A 22,162-nucleotide genomic window follows, 5' to 3' on the forward strand; every position below is an offset into this window, starting at 1 on the left:
TAGTGCTTCTTCAACCTTTGGTCTTTTTGCTCCAGCCGCCAAAAGTAGCGCCGGTCGTGCCGCATGCTCCTGCCTCCCGTGGCCGGCTGTGCCACCACGGAGGCCTCACCGTCCCCTACTATTCTCACCACTGGCCAGGCCTTGCGGCGACGACAGCCTCACACTGCAACGGAAGCAATGAACCCTCGTTCTCCTCTCCGCGTGGGCATCCACTGTCGTGTCTTCCCCGGCTCCGCGTCGTCCCCTTCCTAGGCCTCGCCATCATCCACTGCCCTGGTGCTCTCGGCGTGGCATGGTTAACGTGGTCAAGGAACAACTTCCATCGGAAGAGTACTATACGTGGAGATGCTGACAGCTAGGTCCACGACCACACCAAGGAAGTGCCTTCTTATTATGTGGAAAATAATGATTCCTCCACCTGACAGCAGGGACCCACCGGATGGGCCACCGTATTTCGCAAAAAAGAAGTTTCCCCCTGACTATTGGGACCGACCAGCTACATCTTCACACGCAAGGAAGTGCTTGACAGTTGGGACCCACCAAGTTGAAGCGTACGTAGCACTATCATTCTGGTCACGAACGTGTATGTACATACTAGTTGATCGGTCTCTCTACAAGTATTAACCGTGGCCGAGTAAGTAGCGGTGTGTGTCATTGTAGAGCACCCGACATAGCAGTTCACGTAGTCCCATCTAAGTCTTGTACACGTACGTAGAGCCACAGGGCAAAAAATACGGCCACCTACGTACATACGGGCGGGGTCTCGAGCGCATACTCGCGCATATATAAACGGACAGCCAGGGCTTGTGTACATGGAGAGGTAACGAACGGCAGCAACAGCATCCTGTTCGTTGGGAAGCGAGGCTGGGTCGAAACGGAGAAACAACGTCCTGTTAATCGGGAGGCAACCGACTGGGTCGGCATACATCATGTTCATCAGGAGGCAACCATCTTTGATGGAACAGCCGATCGAAACGAGGCCTGGCGTACCGCATAATGGAGGAAACGGCCTCGTGTTTGACTGGCCACGGTCGAAACGGGATCCTGTTCATCGGGAGGGGTCTGGTGTACCGCAAAACAGAGGAAACGGACTTCTCTTGGACATCCTACGGTTGAAACGGGGTCCTGTTGATCGGGAGGGGTGTGGCGTACCGCAAAATGGAAGAAATGGACTTGTGTTGGAGCTCTACGGTCAAAACGGGGATGGAGGGGTGTGGCATACCGCAAAACGGGACTCCATGGGATACTATTCATCTCCACCGTCGACCTCCTCCAGCATCCACGGGCTACTTTTCATCCACCGTCGACCTCCTCCATCCTCCACCTGCGACTGTTCATCCACGGGCTCCTATTCATCCACCCTCCACCACTCCTCCATCGGCTACTGTTCAACCAACAATCTCCACGGGGTCCTGTTCGACACACCTCCACGGGCTACTGTTCATCCAGCCCTCCATCGGCTACTGATCAACTAGCCCTCCACGGGGTCGTCCTGTTCATCTAGCCCTCCATGGGGTCGTCCTGTTCATCCAACCCTACAATGGGTCGTGTTCATCCACCCCAACAGGCTCGATCGGGGTCCTGTTCATCCAGCAGCAACGGCTTCTACTACTACGGGGTTCTGTTCATCCACCCCCACCGTGAATTGTTCATCCAACCCACCAACAACGCTCACTGTTCATCAAGAGGGAGCAAGTTCGACCGGCTTTAGTTAGCAACAGTAGTGAAGGAATCTCTCGATCAAGTTCAGTTAACAGCCATCGATCGATCGCTCGGGTTCAATAACGCGTAGCCTGCAGTGCAATCGCTCGGGTTCAGTAGGCGAACGCCTCGCTCGGGTTCAGTTAGAGCCCAACACCTCGCACCCACGCGCGTACGTGTATGAGAGCAACGCGCATCGCTCGGCCCCCGACCACCCACCGTAACCAGGAACTCCCCGATATTTTCCTCGCCCTCTCTTCTACCACAGGTTTTTTCCGACATGGACGGCCCAAACAATGTCATGCAGCTGCGTCTCTAGCCTGCCCAGGACGAAAAGCCCATTTTCTATCATGATTTTTTGTCATAGAAGTAGGAGCCCACCACTCTATGATGATACTGGGTTTTGTCACAATTATAGTCACAGAAGTGTCATAAGCATGACATAAAAAAATCGTTTGGCCCAAAATGTCACAGATGTGTCTTTTTTTGTAGTGTAGTTTCCTCGTGCATTTTAGGAGATTTTTATCCTACCCATCCATTGCATGATTCCCATGATTGTGTGCACAATATGCTCCCCATGAATAAAAATGCTATTGATGTGCCATATACTTGCATTCTCATTCTGTGTCCCCATCGTGTTATACATAACAACTATTCTTTCATGATGGACGACATGTTCTTATACCATGCCTCAAATTTCTTTGAGCATTTCTTATCTTGTGCTATAACTCCAGCGTGCACATACACATCATGATGGATGATGAGTACATTTACCATGCACACATTTTGTTTCTTTTGCCCATTTATTGTGTAGGTACCAATGCTTCCTCATCAAACTCGCAAGCGCACGACTTGACGAAACGAGCACTAGAGAGCAATGAAGATGTGCGCCATGATATGCTCATTTCCATTTGGATGACATGCTTTGGTGATCCATGCTTTGCATTTCACATGATCCATGATTCTAGTACTTGTATGTGTATTTGCAAGCTTGGTGGAGATATTGCTCGTTATTGCCATGTTCCATTTATGAACCATTCCTACGATGATACATTGATCATGCTTTGTCATCGTGCTTGCGATATGTCATGTGCATTATCTATACATATTATTTTCTCACATGACATGATTTCCATGATTTCTTCTACTATGTTGCATCTTCGCACTACTAGCTTGCACAACTTTATTTCTATGCTTGCCTATGTTGCGTCACCCATGAGCCATACTTGCTCGCTTCATGCGGTTGATGGCATCCATTTCCAGGCTTGTCACATGATTGACTTTATTGCCTCACATATGATGAACAATTACTCCTTCCATTGTGTTGACTGCCAAAAGTTCTTCACTACACCACATGCACATTACGCTTAGATTGTCTTGCCCCATGTGTTTAGACACTTCATTTTATTTGGTGTTGTGAATGATTCACATGCTTTCCATAAACCATTTATTGAGCGCTTGACGCATCCTTCCTATGAACTTGAGGTAGATGCTTATTCTCTTGTCACAAATATTTGCATCACTACCTCATATTTACATGCTTATTTCCATGATGACCTTGATTTTGCTCAATTTATGTGCTTTCGTGCCATCTCACAATCCTTTGTTACACCATATGCTATGCATGATGATGACACTTGTTTGGTGAATCACCACTTGAATGCTTGGTTTGGCACTACTGGTAACCACATTTTTTCCAAGTGTTTGTTGTTCTTGCTCATTTTGAAGGAATCACTAGATAGACATTGGAGAGTCCCCATTTCGAGCTTGAAGATCATCAGTACTTGGTGATTGTCCACTTCTACATGGGGACGCCATCTCTTTCCTATGGTGATTTGGTTTTTGATCCGAGGTCGGATCTTTTCTAAGGGGGTGGGATGGTATGGAGCATCCTACGGACATCACCATGGACATTCTATCATCAAAACAAACACGAGGCAAACCAATGATGAGAGCTCGTGCACGTGCCTTCGAAACCGAGGTTACCACTTTCCTCTTCGAGCTCTCATTGGATTCATGTGAGAAATGTCTTCTACCTCAAGCGGAGACTTTGTGCATGACTAGGTATTGAGGAGAAGACCATGAAGAAGCAAGGATGGATCTCCAAGTACACACTGAGCCCCAATGAGAAGGAAGGACCCCAAGACGAGAAGAACTGGAGGAACTTTGGATAGCCGGGTGCTCGAACAGCCGGCCAACCGGACAGGAAAGGTCTCGGACCACACTAGGTGGCTGGTCCCCCACCTGGCACTACCCTGGGTGCCCGGACTTCACCCTCGAGTGCTCGGACCCCTTTACCTTGGGTGCCCGGACCCCTCCGGCCATACCTGCGTGCATTAGGGGCAAATGGCCCATGTACCCCCGTTTTACTCATAAATGTTCCCTAAACTATAAATAGACCTCACACCCTTCCTGTAGATAGGGTTAGAAAGGTACATGATATGATCTAGTAGAGCTTTGCTCCTATCTACCCTCTCCCATGGAGATCAGGACCTCCTAGGAGAAGCTCCCTAGTGGATAACAAGATCCCATCAAGGGAAGGATCTATCTAGATCATCAATACCTCATGTCCCCTTGGATTTCGAATGAACTATACCTAGTATCTTTGTTCCCTTTGCTGTTCATGTACCTTTGTGGATCTTGTGTGGATTTGGGTCTAGTGGGTGTGTGATTGGACTTGCTCTTGAGTGTTGCTCTTATGATTTCTTCATGTTCTTCCCCGTATTCTTCGTGTTCTTCGTGGAATCCCTCTCCAATTCATGAAACATGACCATTGTGGGTCTCCACCCTACAACACTTAGGGAGGTGAATTATTAGCCCATAATCCTGCTGCCCATTTGCAATGCCAGGCTAAGTTTTTTATTTTAGTTTCAGCATAATAAATGGCCAAGTGTGTTTGCTTGTACATAACTTGTTTGAGTTCAATCCTATTAGAGCATTGATAGTCGGACTTGGCTAATCCAGCCCGCTATGTACCTGTGATGTCTACTATGCGACTTTATTCTTGTAGACTCATGTTGGGACTCCAAGCGCAGAGTTCTGTAGGACAGTAGCAATTTTCCCTCAAGTGGATGACCTAAGGTTTATCAATCCATGGGAGGTGTAGGATGAAGATGGTCTCTCTGAAACAACCTAACCAAATACAAGAAATCTCTTGTGTCCCCAACACACCCAATACAATGGCAAATTGTATAGGTGCACTAGTTCGGCGAAGAGATCATGATAAAAGTGTAATATGGATGGTAGAAATACATTTTTATAATCTGAAATAAATAAAAACAGCAAGGTAGCAAATAGTAAACGGGCACAAAAACGGTATTGCAATGCTTGAAAATGAGACCTAGGGTTCGTACTTTCACTAGTGCAATCTCTCAACAATGCTAATATAATTGGATCATATAACCATCCTTCAACGTGCAACGAAGAATCACTCCATAGTTCCTATCTAGTGGAGAACATCAGAAGAAATCGTTTGCAGGGTACGAAACCACATCGAAACTATTCTTTCCAACACATAGAACACCAAATAATTTCAGATTCATAATACTCAATCCAACACAGAGAACCTCAAAGAGTGCCCCAAGATTTCTTCCGGAGAAACAAAAGACGAGAATGTGCATCAACCCCTATGCATAGATTACCCCAATGTCACCGCGAGAATCCGCGAGTTGAATTCCAAAACACATATCAAGTGAATCAATATGATAACCCATTGTCACCACGAGTATTCATATGCAAGACATATATCAAGTGCTCTGAAATCCATCAAAGTATTCAATCCGATAACTATGAAATCTCAAAGGGAAAACTCAATTCATCACAATAAGATAGAGAGGGGAAAACACCGTATGATCCAACTATATTAACAAAGCTCCCGATACATCAAGATCGTGCCATCAAGAACACGAGAGAGAGAGAGAGAGATTAAACACATAGCTACCGGTACAAACCCTCAGCCCCGAGGGTGGACTACTCCCCCATCATCATGATGGCCGCCGGGATAATGAAGATAGCCATTGGTGATGACTTCCCGCTCCGGTAGAGTGCCGGAATGGGGTCTAGATTGGTTTTTGATGGCTACAGAGACCTACGGCGGCAAAACTTCCGATCTAGGTTAACCCCAAGGGTTTTTGGAATATTTGGGATTTTATAGGGTAAAGAGGTGGTGAGGGAGGCCACCAAGGTGGGCACAACCCACCTGGGCCCCCAGGCGCGCCCTAGTGGGTTGTGCCCTCCTCGGGGTACCCCCAAGGTGCTGCTCTGGCCCATCGGGAGCCTTCTGGTCCATAAAAAATTCACAAAAAGTTTCATGGTGTTTGGACTCCGTTTGATATTGATATCCTGCGATGTAAAAAAACAAGCAAAAAACAGCAACTGCCACTGGGCACTGGGTCAATAGGTTAGTCCCAAAAAATGATATAAAGTTGTGATAAAATGATTGTAAAACATCCAAGAATGATAATATAACAGCATGAATACTTCATAAATTATAGATACGTTGGAGACGTATCAACCCGCGGACGCACCCGGGCACATCCGCAAAGGGAGCCAGACAACCCCTCATATGTCGTAACCGACAGCCACACACCTCTAATCCGAACTCTCAAATTCATGCAAAACCATGCACAACCATCATAAACGTCAATTTAAATAACAGATATTGGTAGAGGGATACTCACAAATACATCGTTCAAACATAAAATTAATTATAAGTGCAGAAATCAAGCATTAGCGCTTTCGTTTCTATTCCTAGTCCACATATTCTCCACAAGATTAGTGAGTAGCTGTGCGTGCACTAGATGATCTCAAAGCTTATGATGCATCTATAGAAAATTCATAAGTTGATTTGCATCAGAACTTCCGGGATGTGAACTTGTTCTCCAGGAGTTTCAAAATCATTGATTTGGGCTACCCCATCACCCTCGTCCTCGACAATCATATTGTGCAAAATGACACAACATGTCGTCAGCTGCCACAAAGTCTCTGATTCCCACATCATTGCAGCTACACGAACAATTCCCCAATGAGCTTGAAGCACTCCAAGAGCCCTCTCCACATCCTTCCTAGTTGCCTCCTGCATTGTTGTAAAGTGGCTTTGTTTGTTGCCTTGGAGTTCGGATACGGTATTTACAATGGACACCCACTGAGGGTAGATATCATCAACAAGATAGTAGCCATGTTGGCGATTCCCCATTGCAAAGTATGCTGAACACGGGAGATCACCGAAACACATTTGATGTCGTTGTGAGAATCAAGCATTCCAAAGAAAGCATGCCAAATCCATAAGTCATGTGATCTTACGGCTTCTAGTATGATGGTGGTCTCTTTGGTATGACCTTGGTACATTCTATGCAAACCTTTGGATTTGTTCTTCCATTGTTAATGCATGCAATCAATTGAACCAAGGATATCTGGAAAACCTCTTGCTCTCCAATATCCACCAACTTTTTTGTGTCCTGCATAGTTAGTTCTCTCAGTTACTCCTCTTCAAACACCTGCACTATGGCACAGGGAAACCTCGCAGTGGTCTTGACGCATGTGCTCTCCCCCATCCAGACCATCTCATGAACAACATCGATGATAGTACTAACTACAAGCATCCTCAGAGCAGCTGTGCATTTCTGCTTAGAAGAGAATGAAAGTTGTCTACAATAATCACTCATTAGCTTGAAGTAGTCATCGTGTGCCTCCACTCCCTTCACAGCGTGCAAAAACAATGGTTTGCGCATACGAAAATAATGACAAAATCATGGATCATCGGGGAAAGTTGGGTCCGGAGGAGACTAGTCCTTGTATAAAAAACATCCCCTAGAGATCATATGCCACTTAATTACTCTACTCACTCTGATTGAGCCCTTGAAGTTGAGAATGTTCTCCACCTCCCGGCCCATTTCATGTTTGATGCTCATGAGCATGATCATTATGACTTCTTATCCCGAATCTGACAAATCAAAGGACTCATTTTGGATCATTTCATCAAGCTCTGTCGGCCCATACAACTCGCCTGACAAACCATTAGAATCCATTGTTCTGCCTATGAAAAAATCAAAGAGAAACCTCATCAAACAATGTGTCAAACTGTCGCCATACTGGGATCGGGGCTACCCAGACCTGCCTGCCGGCAGCCCAGTTCGTATCCCCCTCGATGACATGGTACGGCCCAGCTGCCAGACCCCCAGGACAAGACCCTCGCGAGGAGCCCCAACCTCGCAAGGTGGACGACACCAAGACCTCCTGAGGGACAGCTCCCCGGGCCTGCCTCCCGAGGAGCGGAGACTTCTATGCAGGTACCCAACCTTACAAGGCTCTCAATGACATGAGCCATGACGACCAAGGCTAGGCGAGCGCCAGCTAGCGTAGAGGAGGATAGTTTCCTCTTTGGTGCTAAGGAGGCAAGGACGTACGCGGTTTCCCAAGGAATCCCCCAAAGGTTTCCATTCTAGTGTAACAAGACCAAGACCACAAGCTCGGCAGGACGAATGTCATCATCGAGCCCACCTCTGCATCATGACCAGAAGCTTTGCAGGCGAAGACCACCCTTCGTCAGGATAAGATGTACTACTTGTCCCCTTTCAAATTGGCCATTGTGGGATCCCTTCCTGCCTAAGCTATGAGGGAAGAGGACCGAGGCCACTATAAGTATAGTCTAGTCTACACCGTAGAGAGGGGATCGGATCCATTCCACCCACACTTCCAGAGCCCTCGCCTGGCAGCTCATCCACTATACTAGTTCATCCATAACCTCCTCATGAGGCCAATCCACCACAAATAGTAGGAGTAGGGTTTTACACCGCAAGGTGGCTCGAACCTGGGTAAATTGTCGTGTCCATCCTTCCCCTCTCGCACGAACTCGACGAGGCCAAGCCATGAGGTGATGAGCATGGGATTAGAGGATGGGTTGATCTTCTCACATGCCCCGGATTTAGAACCTTGTTTGGGTCTGTGGAACCCCGATTCTGACATTTGGCGCGCTAGGTAGGGGCGTGTCGAGATCCTCCTTCCGGCTCCGCTTCACCGTGGGTTGCCCCTCCTTCACTCCAGACCCACGCCGGTTTGCTGGTCGGTAAGGTTCAAGCCGGCATTGCCCCCGTGGTACGATGGCGCGGCTAATCCGAAGGAGGTCCTCGAGCTGTACAAGTAGGGAATCCTGGAGGCAGGTAGTCACAAGAAGGCCATGGCAAACTGGCTCCCTCTGGCCCTCACGAAGGATCCCCGTTCTTGGCTCCGCGGCCTCCCCAAGGCGTCAGTATCCTCATGGGATGAGCTCCATGGGAAATTTGTCGCGCACTTTGCAGCCCCAGGGTCCCACGTGGTCGGGTTGCAAGCACATGCGTCCAGTCGCCACGCCAAGCAGCTTCGCCGTCGGGCAATCGCCGCCCGGCCCCAGCCTGAGACCCTGCAAAGTCACGCATGGCGCGAGGTCGCCATCACCTTCGACCATAGGGATCACCCAAGTTCTATGGCCACCGCGGGTGCGCTCCCCATGCTCTGCACACCCACCATTAGCAACATCTCCGTCACCAAGACTCTTAACGACGGGGGCACCGGGCTCCACATCCTTTCCATCAAGACGTTCGAGACGCTCCAGGTGCCCTATTATCAACTCATGCCCACCAAGATAGTCTCCGGGGTGACCAACGGCTCTGCCATTCCCTTGGGGTAAGTGCGCCTTCACGTCACCTTCAGCAAGGGCGACAACTACCGCACCGAGCTTATCGACTTGGACGTAGCCCACATCAGCCTTCCTTACAACGCCATCTTGGGGTACCCCACCCTCGCCAAGTTCATGGCGGCGACTCACCCAGGCTACAACGCTATCAGAATGCCGGGCAGCAGTGGTGTCATTAGTGTGACCAGAGATAAGAGAGATGCAGTGTGAGCACGCAAACTCTACTACGGGTCTGCGACGACCTCACATCCGGACGGCAACGGGGTGATGGGGGCTCCGGAGACCGCACCCATGAAGGAGAAGCAGTTGTTCTCCCAAGACCGTGGTGAGACGAAGAGGGTGCCCGTCGACGACCATCACCCGGGCCCCACTTTCACCATCAGCGCCGGCTTGCCCGCGGACCAGGAGTAGACGCTCGTTCATTTCCTCCGAGCGAACAAAGATGTGTTCGCATGGAAGGCGTCTGATCTGGTTAGTGTCCTGAGGAAAGTAATCGAGCATCACCTGGCGGTGTGTCCCGGCACCCACCCAGTGAAGAAAAAGGCTAGGCGGCAAGCGCAGGAAAAGCAGGCGTTCATTGTCCAAGAGGTGCACAAGTTACAAGAAGCATGGGTCATACGTGAGGTGCGGCATCCGGAGTGGCTCGCCAACCCTGTTGTTGTCCCCAAGAAGGGCGGTTAGGAGCATATGTGAGTTGACTTCACTAGCCTCAACAAAGCTTGTCCACATGACCCCTTTTCGCTCCCGCGCATCGACCAAATTGCGGACTCTACCGTGGAGTGTGATCTGCTGTGTTTCTTGGATGCATTCTCGGGCTACCACCAAATCCAGATGGCGGCCGAATATGTCGAGAAGATGGCCTTCATCTCGCTGTGCAGCATGTACGCCTACACCAGCATGCCCTTCGGGTTGAGGAGCATCGGCACCACCTTCCTATGGCTCATGCATATTGCGTTGGGGTCACTGTCGGCATTCTGGGAACGAGGGTCCCCAGACTTGCCTACCTGCAGCCTGCGGCGTGGCTGAAGTGGGGGCCCAGTGCGGCCCACCTTCATTACCTCAAGCTCAAGACCTCGCGAGGGGCCAAGCCTCATGGGGCGGACGACAGAAAGCTTCCTCAGAGGCAGCCTCGTCAGGCAGGCTCGCGAGGAGGCGGAGACATCAAGGCAGGGGTACCTCGCGAGGAGCCCGTGACGCAAGCCATGACGATCGAGACCAGGCGGGCGCCAGGCGGGCGTCGGCCTGCGCAGTGTCCTTGTTTCCCTTTTGGTGCAAAGGGGGCAAGCACAGGCCAAGGCATCGGGCAAAGGTTACCATTCCGGTGCAACGAGACCAAGATCAGCAGAGCAGCAGGACGGAGGTCACCGTGGAGCCCAAGACGGCGCCATCACTAGTACTTTTGGCAGCCGAAGACCACCTTTGGTCAGGATAACTTGTACTAGATGTTCCCCTTCAAAATGGCCAATTGTTGGCGCCCTTCCCGCTCATTATTTGGGGAGAGGCCCAGGGCCTCTATAAATAGAGCTAGCCACCACAGAGTAGAGACATCTAGAAAACAGCTAGAGATCTGGTAGAACCCTAGCAGAGTGAGAGAGGCGACTGAACTCACCCTAGTAGTTCATCGCACCAGCTCAAGAACACCTCTCGCGAGGTTGTTCTTCCCTTGTACTGTTTATCATCAGCCCCTGAGGTAATCCACCACACCACACACTGGAGTAGGGTATTACACCACAACGGTGGCCCGAACCAGTATAAACCTTGTGTCCCTTGTGTTGTTCCTCGTTTCCAGTTTAGATCATGCGAGGAGATTGGACGTAGATCGGTAGGGGAGAGAACTCCGCGCGCACCCCAGTGTTCGAACCTCAAGGGTCTGCCGGAACCCGAAATCCGACATTTGGCGCGCCAGGTAGGGGTACGCTGGAATATTTCTTCCGTTGTTCGCGTGTGATCTTCCGTCGTGTCCATGGCTGACGCTCGTTGGGCTCGCGCCGAGCGCTGGGCTGCTCTCGCCACCCGTGTCGCCCAGACGGCGCCCGTCGGCGGACATCCTTGTCGTTCCCCGTCGCCTGCCGCCAACGCCGCCACCGGCTCGGCGGGGAACGAGCAGCAGGCCTCCTCCCAGCATCCTTCGGTGCGGCGGGAGGGCCGCACCTCCACACCGTCGCTGACTCCAGCCGCTTCATCGTCCCACGCCCGTCGCGCCCCCACGGACACGCACGCCGCGCTGCTCCTGGCACGAGAGCTCTTGCATTACCGCCCCGTCGATGACCTCTACGAGGACTGGCTCACCTGCATCACCGAGCTCGTCAGCGCCACAAGGGGTCCCCCTTGTCATCCCTCTCGCTGCCTCGCCCTCCATTCCGCGCAGGAGGTGAGGATCAGGAGGTGCCTCCACCACCTCCTCCCCAAGAAGGCGCCCTGGCTCCAAGGCGCGTAGCCCCAGGGCGAGACCCTCCGCGTCCGGTGTCTGCGCAGCAAGAAAGGAGCTGCCAAGAGATCCCTCGTCCCCAAGAAGGTGCTCGCGCGCTCCCAACGCCGGCGCGCCAAGATCGCGTCCCTGCACCTTCACGCCAAGACCCCGCGCTGCTCCAAGCGGCGGCGCGCGGTAATCCCCAGGAGCAAGCCCAGTACCAGCAAAAGGCACCAGTGGCCACAGCAGGCTGCCGCGCCCTCACCCCCGAGCTACGCGGCGTCGCATGGCCATGGCACGGCGGACCCGGCGGAGTTCCTGCAGCTCTATGAGCTATGCATCGAAGCCGCCAACGGAGACAAAAGGGTCATGGCGAACTGGTTTCCCATGGCGCTCAAGGACGGGGCCCACACCTGGCTCCTGAACCTAGCTCCTGGCACGATCTCCTCCTGGGACGAGATGCACACTCGCTTCATCGCCATCTTCTAGGGCACTCGCGACTGGCCCCCGGCCGTGAGCGATCTGCGCCGCATCAAGCAGCAGCAAGGGGAAACCCTGCAGAAGTGCATCCAGCGCTTCAACAACGCTCGCCTCAAGATCCCCAAGGTGACTGAAGAAGCCATCATCTCGGCCTTCTCTGATGGCGTACGCAACGTCAAGATGAAGGAGGAGCTAGCAATCCATGAAGACCTGTGCACATCCCTGGAGCTGTTCAACTTGGCGACCAAGTGCGCCAGGGCTGAGGAAGGGCGTCTTTCCCTCCTCGAACTCCCGGTTGCCGACCCAGAAGAGAAGAAGCCCAAGGCCAAGGACGTGAAGCGCAAGGGGGCTGCCGTGCTTGTAGTGGAGCCAGACACCAAGCGAGGCAGGGATCAGCCTGAGTCATCCAAGGGCAGCCGGTACTGCGTTGACCACGACCTCCACACCCACAACACCAACGAATGTCAAGAGCTCAGGGCCGTGAGAGATGGACGTGTCGGCCGACGCCCCGAGTGCAATGATAGGGGCTATGGCCGAAGAGGTGGAAGAGGTGGCGGACGATGGGAAGACCGTGGCCCTCTCCAAGGGTGGCGTGACCGACCTCGCGAGGATCACTGGCAGGTCCAGCCTCGCGAGGGAGGCTGGAGAGGTCAGCCCCGTGAGGATCGCCCGCACAGCAACGCAAGCCTTCCCCCTCCGCCGCTGCCGCCAATGAGGAACGAAGACCAACATCAAGACGAGGGAGCTGGGGGCTTCCAGGAGCCGTGCGCAATCGCTTGCATCTTGGGTGGCGCGCAGGCCCCAGCCTCAGAGTGTATCTTCAAGCAGTTTGCTCGCGAGGTGAATGCTGTCCTCCCCAAGCTTGAGGCCACGCGCCCTCTCAGGTGGTCTGCGTGCGCTATCACGTTCAGCTCAGCGGATCAGCTCAAGTGCACGGCAACGGCCGGAGTCCTCCCTATGCTTTGCTCCCTAGTCATCAGCAACGTGCAGGTCACCAGGACCCTCATTGACGGCGGAGCAGGACTCAACATCCTGTTCGTCGAGACGTTCACAATCTCCAAGTGCCGTACGATCAGCTTCAGCCAACGAAGCCATTCTCAGGAGTCATTAATGGTTCCACTATTCCAATAGGGTAGGTTCGCCTTCCAGTCACCTTCGGACAGCGCAACAACTACCGCACCGAGCTCATCGACTTTGACGTCGCCCACATCCATCTGCCATACAACGCCATCGTCGGGTACCCAGCCCTGGCCAAGTTTATGGCAGTGACTCACCATGGATACAATGTCCTCAAGATGCCAGGAAGCATGGAGTCATCACCGTACCCTGTGAAGAAAGGGACGCAGTGTGTTCACCTGAGCGCGCGTTCCAAGCCACAACAACCGAAGACCCGGACCACAGAAACGGAAGGCTTCCCGAGGCGACCCCCAAGAAGAAGAAGGTTTCGCCCGGCCCAAGCCATCAGGAGGCAGGTGCCTCCAGAGGTGTTGGGTCAGGATCTGTGCCCAATCAGGGAGCGCCACCCTCTCTCGCATAGGAAGGCGCGCCCGACGCCCTCCTCAGGCAGTGCTCGGGGGCTCTTTCTTGGGGAGTCACCGACTTTGCCAAGGTCGTGAGGGAGGCGCTTGGGCACCACTTGGAGGGGTGCTTCCAGGCACGTTTCCCTCAGGAAGGTACAAGGCAAGGAAGACCAAACCCTCAGGAGTACATCGCAAGCAACACTCAGGAGCTACAGGAGTTGAGAGTCATGCGCGGCAGGCGCCGCTTGCCCGCCATGGCCCCACATCCAGGCAACGATGGTGGGTTGCGTGTCTGCGTCGACGTGCCAGGGCTCAACCAAGCCGTGTCTCAGGAGCGCCTCTGGCCTTCGCGCGTGGGGCGTTGCAAGGGTCCACCTCACAGCTACGTTTGCATGCCTTTCGGCCTGCCGAATGCGGTCGCCGCTCATGAGCGCCTGCTGAGGAGCATTCTGGAGGCTCAGGAGGTCAGGCATCATGCGGTCCTGGAAGAGATGGAGATGGCTCTTAGAGACCCAACTGTGCCCCCGGAGCCTCCCGAGGCTCCTGGGCCGAGGGGCTCGTGAGGGTCGATGTCTTCATCGCGCATCGCCCGCTTCTTCAGCATCACTTCATATTCAACGGCACCAGGTGACATCTTTCTAAGTTCCGTTTTTAGCTGGGAGCGCCCACAGGGCCGCATTATTCCCAGGTCGCGTGGGTCCGTCCCTGCGGCATGTATCCGTTTTGCTTATGCTCTTTACTTACCTTGTCGGGGGGGGCCCTCGGGCTGCATCATCCCCGAGCTGCTCAGGCTTGGCCCAGCGGCATTTGCTTTTCCTGCGTCTACTTAAAATGAATTTCCTCCTGCATGCTTAACATACCCAACCTAATTGCCTGCTCGATTAACGCCTACCTATGGAGCCGCTCGCTCTGACATGGCATCTGCACACGGGTCCATCCCTGCAACACCAAAAAATCTGAGTGGTCGAGCTCTGGCCACGGCAGCCCAGCAAGGCGCCACCTCACCAGGCCCTCAGTTCCCCAATCACTCCCCCGGAGCGACCAAAGGTTGGCTGGCAACCGTAACAACAGGTCTTGTTTCTCTTTATGACTGGTGTGCAGGGCCTACTCCAGGAGCAACGCTAGGGACATCGCGAGCTGTCTCTCCCTCTCTCCTGCACGGACCGCTTGCATCGCGACTCATGGGCTCCTACTGGCTCTCCAGCCCTCACCCCCTGGCCTTGACCCATGGCATCGCGACCTGTCATACCAGCGGCGGCGGAGCTCGCTCGAGGGCCGAGACCTGAGGATGTAGAGCATTAAGGAAAGTGCAGGGGAGTGGGAAGAAGCTCGCGAGGGCCTAACCCAGCAGCACCTCAGCCGCCACCACTCGGGCCAGGCACTTCGTCAAGGAACTAGACCAGACTCAAGAGATAAGTCACGCCCTTACAAGAGTTGGACCAACGCAGCGCCAAACCCTTGCCCAGTGCGGCTCTCTTACGGCGACATTGCCTTCCTTTCTCTCCCAGCGAGGGCTGCCTGAGTGCTAAAGGGGGCCTCCCGAGTATCGCGACTCGGGGGCTCTTGCCGAACCTTGGGCCACTCACCTCCTGCCCTTGACCACGGCATCGCGACCTGGCATACCAGCGATGGCTGAAGCCTGCCTGGGGACTGGGACCTGTCAGCGTAAAGCACCAAGTCCTCGTGAGGATAGAAAGGGGGAGCCGAGCCGAGTCAGGACAAGCACCTCGCATTGATTCATATTAAGGATATAATATTCATAAAAGACATGGCAGACGCCTTACATGCCCCCACGGGGTGTTGCTTCGATTCCTCGCAGGGAACATGTCGGGGGTTGGGTGCAACATATGCCAAAGGATGGCTAATCATGGTGGGGGCGAGTAGAACGTCGCCGGTGCCTGGAAACGGGATAAGGCGAAGACATGCACGCCGGCGAATCTTACCCAGCTTCAGGGCTCTCCGGGAGATAATACCCCTACTGCTGCTCTACGGGGTCTCCGCATGATCACTATGGCAAAGTGTTTACACGGTCGCTCCTTGAGATGTTTCCTAGAGGTAGGAGAAGGCAAGGCTAGCTCTCTCCTTCCTATATGATCTGGTTTAGTGCTAATGGATTCCAACCCTTTGCATGGATGCCCTGGGGGTTTATATAGGCCTACCCCCCATGGGTACAATGGTAATCCGCCTGGGCGTGGGCCCAGCCGTCAGTCTCTCTGGCCGCCGTCTTATCCGCCGACTCCTGGGGCCCGTCGACTGGTGGGGCCCCGCCGACTGGCTTGGTGTGGAGCCGACAGGCCGCGTCCGCCGCGGGCGGGTCTTTGCCGGCTGCAGATTACTGTAGCCGTGCCTCTAATGATGCAGGCTCGGTCATGTGGTCGTGGCGACAGCCCCACTGTCTGGCGGGCGATCACTATGGCCACTACTTGTCGTGTCTGATTAATGGCGCATGGGGCCCGTGGGAGGGGCCGGCCGACTTCTCGTGGCCGACTCCCATACGGGCCGACTGGTGGTGCTTTTGCCGTCTTTCATACGCCCGCCGACTGGTTGGACCCATCATCCCTGGGTCGTACCAGCAGGCCGTCGTGGGCATAGGGCTCCGCCCCCTGGGGCTGATGTTAGGGCCGGCATGGCAACAGTGTCGCGCCGCGCGGAGACCTCCGCGGGTACGGCGTACTGTAGCCACGCCTGCCCTTGGAAAAAGGGGTGGGAGTGGACCTTATTGTGGCCACTCCCCATCACGTCCCACTTTATGGGGGCATGGGGGTAGTTGGCGTCGTGGGCCGAATCACCAAGGCCGGCTTCTCTGGAAGTCGCCAGTCAGGAGTCGGCTCATCCTAAAGTCGTTCCTAGGACTCGGCCGCGAGTGGGCGGCCGGCCGCCTTGCCGCCGACTCTCACAAGGCGGCTCTTCATCCTGGGGTCTCGAGGGGCACAGTCTGCCTCAATGTCTTGAAAGGTTCTGGGCCTGGGTTAGCCTACCCGTGGCCCATTACACCGACAGTAGTCCCCGAAGCTGGTGAGGCTCCGAGGGCGACATGTCGTGGAGCCTCAATAGTTTATTCTCTCCGGCGGTCGGATCTGGGCTTCGCTAGCCATCTTCTGTCAAGCCGACTAGTTGGAGTCGGACTTGCTCAAGGCCGACTTGCCCCTGAAAAAGTTTGAACGTTGCGGCGGAGTTCAGGCGGCGTGCCTGATAAGCTTCCGGGTTGCCGCCCGTGGTAGACCCGTCGCGAGGCGCCACGTGGCGGAGCTAGTCTGATCGCCCACGCGCGCGACAGGACAGGCCTACAGGCGGGGCCCGCCACTACCGCGCCTCGGCATGCGAACGGATCTGTTGCGGCCACACGGACGGTTGGGGTTCTCGCGCGGTTATTATGTGTGGTAACTTCGTGTGGTAAATCGTGGGGGTCGTGGGTCCCGGGCGCAGTTAATCCCACGTCCGCCCCCTCGACTTCTTAGCCCATGAGCCTACAAATAGGCGGGGGGGCAGCGGAGCACGCGCGCCCATTCTCCCCACTTCCTTTCGCTCCTTCTTGCTTCTTCTTCTTCTTGCCGCTGCTGCTCCAAACCACGCCGTGCCCGCAGCGATGAGCTCCTCCTCCGCTGCCGCGCCTCCTGCTATTCGCTCCGGAGTGTAGGATGGCTCTGAGGTTGACGACGACGACATCGAGATACTCCGCCAGACACGGCGGCTGCCTGGCAGGGACTTAGTGCGGGTCCGCCTCGCGCCGGAGGGAGAGATATCGCCGGCGCCGGAGGAGGGCGAGCGGGTCATATTCCGCTCGCACCTCATGCGCGGCATGGGACTGCCGGCGAGCGGCTTCTTCCGCTCCTTCTTGGAGTTCCACGGGCTCTAGCCGCACCACCTTACTCCGAACACGGTGGTGCTGTTGGCTGCCTTCGCCACCCTGTGCGAAGGCTTCCTCGGCGTTCTCCCCACCATCGAGGTCTGGGGGGAGTTCTTCCAATCCAAGCTCGGCACCCACGTCGCCTGCGTGCCGACCCAGTGCGGTGCATTCATCACGATGCGGAGATCAGTGGCCGACAATCCGTTTCCCACCATCGCACTGATTAAGTCGGTGAAGATGTGGCAGTGGTCATATTTTTATGTGAAGAACCTCGCCCCAGAAAGCGACTAGGTCAACCTGCAGGTTTACGAAGCCGGCGCGCCGGCTAGAAGGCTCCCCAGCTGGTCACACCGAGCCAGGACACAGTCTCCTGCTGGTGCCGCTGCCGTCGCGCGACTCCGAGTGCTGACGTAGTCGGAGGGCCTGACCGGGGCCGACTTGCTGGCCGCCTTTGTGGCGCGCCGAGTCCTCCCACTCCAAGGCCGACCTCACCTGATCTGCTAGATGAGCGGTCATCGGGACCCGAGTCGGATGTGCTCCAAGGACATGCCTCCCGCGGAGGTGACGAACACGGTGAACTATATCATGAACTGCGGTCTCTCGGTGGACTGGCGGTTCGGCAAGGAGCCGTATTCGCGCGCCAACCCCCCGCCTATTGTAAGTCGTCTTCCTTCTTCTTCTGTTTCTTTTGCTGCCGAGTCCGACTTGTCAAGTCTGACCATTTTTGTTTTGAATCAGAATCCTCTCGTCCCTCCTTCGGTCGCACCGCGGGGCCGGCTCATCAGTTTGTCCCCGATCGGGCGGAGAGCGACATCGACAATCCCGACTTGGGGGCGGCAGCCATGGAAGCCGACGCCGAGGGAGGATGAGGAGAAGCAGGCGGCTCCAGGCCTTCGGCCACTTTCGCAGACTGGCCTGACAATGAGGCCTATGGAGAAGTCGCCCCGCGTCGCCAGCCAAAAGCCGGCCAGCCAAGCGGGAGTTCCTCCGCCAGCCTGGACGCTCAAGGCGGTGCGAGGAAGCGTCGGGCCGGGCCGAGTACGCTTTGTGGCCGGTCGAAGAAGTTCAAGGGGGCGGCCGCCGCGACCAAGCGGGAAGAGGCGGCCGCAAAAACCAACCGCTTCCGCAAGGAAGTGAAGAAGCCATTGCTAGTCTCTGCATAAGCGCCTCCATCCCTTATCTTTATTTTCTCTTTGTTGATTTTGTCTAAGTTTTTCATATGCTTTTCTCGTCTCAGGGCTCCCCTCACTCTTGAGAGGGTTGCTGCCACTTCCGTTATGGGGTCGGTGGAGACGTCTGCCACCACTCGGCGGATTGACCCCGCCGCTGACCTTTGGGAGGCGACGGAGCGGAACGCGCGGGAGAAGCGCGAGGAGGACGGGGCCGCCCGCCGGGAGAAAGCGGAGGCCGAGAAGGCGGAGGCCTCCGCCCTAAAGAAGCTAGAGGCGGCCGAGGCCGCCGCTGCGGCAAAGGAGCCAGCAAAGGAAGTCGCGCCCCGGCAGTCGGCGGTGTTCGTCACCCCTTTGAACTCCGCGCCGCCGCCCCCGGAGTTCACGGGGTAGTCAAGGGAAGCCGGCGGCGAGTTCCTGACCGTGGAGAGAGGCGGCGGCGACGCCCCCATGTCGGACGTGGTCACGCCGCCATAGCCGCCCCCATAGAAGCGCGCAAGGCAAACAGCCGACGGATCCACCCTTGCCGCCGACTGAAGACGAGGCCGTGGCAAGGCTACTCCTTCAAGTCGGCTCGCCAATGCGCCGCCGTCTTGAGAAGGCGACTTCGGCGCCACGCCCCTTGGAGACCGGCACCGCCAGCTCGACGATTTTAGACGCCGAAGCGACGAGCGCCGCGTCCATTGGGTGGGTACGAGGAGGCGGCACGGGCCTGCTGAACCAGGCGCCTCTGGATGTCCAGACAAAGCTGCGAGCTGAGAGCGACCCCATCCAGAATTGCACCTAGGCGCACCTGGCGTCGCGGGAAGCCATTCGGGTATGCTTTCTCCTTTGTCCCTGTTTTCTTGTTTCTCTCTGTAGGGGCGCGCCAGGCACCCACTAGGTCTAGTCCCTGAGTTCTGGGCCGGCTGCGGAGCAGACGGCCCAGAACTCCAATTGGTAAGTTCCGGGTACTAACCTTTGTTCTGAAATACTTGTTCCAGGACTATCACAACCTCTGTGTCACCGCCTTCAACCGCAACTTTGAAGAGCTGGGCAAGCGTACTGCCGACTTGTTGGAGAGCTAGAGTGAGTCCTTTTTCTTCTTTGTGGGGGCGCGTTGGCGCACCCACGGGCTGTAGTCCCCGAGATTCGGGCCGACTGCTGAGCAGTCGGGCCGGATCTCCCCGGCGACCTTCTTCGTTGATGACTTAACGCCTTCTTTCTTCTTTCTCTTCAAAGGCCAACGCTGCTCTTCAACAGCAGCTGAGCGAAGCCAACTCCGCGTTGCGCGCCAAGGGGGGGGAGTGCAGCAAGCTTGCCGCAGAGCGCGATCTGCTGGCTGCACAATTGGCAGAGCAGAAGGAGCTGCTTACGAAGACGTAGAAGGAGGCGGAAGAGGCGGAAGCCGCCCTCCTGGCCGAGTTCGCGAGCGAGCGCTCCTCCTGGACCAACAAGGAGGCAATGCTGGTCTCCGGCTTCCACGAGATCGAGGACCTCGTTGACGGTGAGCTTCTTTACTTTCCTTCTTCGAGCCACCGACTATATGTCGAGCCGACTCCTGGTTTTTTTGACTTGTTCTTCATTTTTTCCGTCTTGGCAGACTTCTTCCCCGGCCACTCGCAGGCCGCCATTCAAGCTATCGAGGCCGACCGCGAGGAGCGGAGGGCAGGTGGCGCGAAGATCGCCGCTGATGCCCCTCGGACTCTTGACGAGCACATTCTGAGCATTGGGGCTCGCCTGCGGCCGGCCCACCAGATGTTGCGCCGGCTTCAACGTGTCGGCGCCCAAGCGATCGCCGCCCTGTGGCCAGACGTGCAGGCTCCGCGCACCCCCAGTTGGACTGCCGACTGGCTGGAGGTCGCGGCTGGCCGTCTTGAGGCCTGGAAAGGTTCCTCGGCCCGGGCCGGAGTGCGCCGAGCCTTGGAATTCGCCAAGGCGTGGTATCCGGGGCTGGACCTAGACTGGCTGGCCACACTCCGGTCAGAGGCCCAGCCGGAGCTGGCAGCCGCAGAAGATGCCCTTGTCAAGCGTGCGGCGGCGATCGCCGAGTACACCTACACCAGCATCTTTGTCCCTGAGCGGGCTGAAGACGGCGAGGAGGTGCCGCCGGAGTGGTTTGGGCTAAACTCTAACTACGGCGAGGACTCGGCAGAGGTGATCGGCTCCAGCGTCGAGGAGGAAGACGAGGCGAAGGACGGAAGCGAGACGGAGGCACTGGAAGACGGAGCGGATGGCCGACCTCAGCTCGACCGTGCCTCTAGAACGAGCCGTGCCCGCCCGAGCCGACTACTGCCAGAGGTGATCAAGCCGAGACCGCCCAGCCGGCCGCCCCAATATCCAACACCGCCATCTCCTCCGATCCTCCAAACCCGTCTGCCGCCCCTTAGGCTGCCACCTTGTCGTTCTTTTATCTATTCTAATAGTTTTTGAAGAACTCGTTAATCCGCACAATTCCACCCGCGGGGTGTATTTTGAAATTCTGCTCGAAGATTCGGCCAAGGGCCTTTGTTATGTAAATATTCATCCGACTTCTATCTTTCTTGCTCATTGTTCTTTTGGCTTTTTCCTTGGTCGTCTTCCCTCAGTTGTCGTCTTTGTCAGTCAGACAGCGGCTCCGCGGACTACTGCTGGATCAAATTCTTGGTCACTTTGGGAAGGCAAGTACTTAGCCGTTTTTAGGATTGTTTAACAAGTCGGATAGAAGGCGGCAAGCCGACTATTCAAGAGTCGGTTTGCGAAAAAAGGCCGGAAGCCGGCCTTAAGCTATGTTTGTGCTTTTAGTCCTTAGCCATTTCTCCCGTGGATGCTAATTCTTCCTTACTCCTGCCCACCAGGCAGTCGCTCTGCGAGCTGCAGCTTCTGGCAGGAGATGGTTTAGACGCCACACACTACTTGTCTGGCTGCAGGAAGCATTTCATAGCACAGGTCGGCAAGTCCCCGGGCCGACTAGTTGAACCCGGTGCCAAATGGCATAACAAAGAGTAACATACTCGAAGGCATATTTCTTATCATATAGATAAAAGAGGGCAGTCCCCGAGCTCTTCTCGGGGGGGCCCGAAGTCTTGGTACTTTTAATACAAAAGGTAGCGTGATACATACTTCGTTTAACTGTAAAATTTTCAGAGGAGATTTGCATTCCATGGCTGCTCTGTCTCTTTGCCGGAGTCGTCCCTCTTGCGTGCTCGGGGCTTCTGAGCGTCGATCAGGTAGTAGGAGTCGTTGCCCATCACTTTGCTGATGATGAAGGGGCCTTCCCAAGGTGCCGACAGCTTGTGCTGGCCAGCTATTCGCTGGATTAATCAGAGCACGAGGTCGCCCTCTTGGAAAGATCTCGGCCTGACCTTCCTGTTGTAGTATCTGCGCAGGCTCTACTGGTAGATGCTG

Source organism: Triticum dicoccoides, chromosome 7A (assembly GCF_002162155.2).
Source record: "Triticum dicoccoides isolate Atlit2015 ecotype Zavitan chromosome 7A, WEW_v2.0, whole genome shotgun sequence".
Lineage (NCBI taxonomy): Eukaryota > Viridiplantae > Streptophyta > Magnoliopsida > Poales > Poaceae > Triticum > Triticum dicoccoides.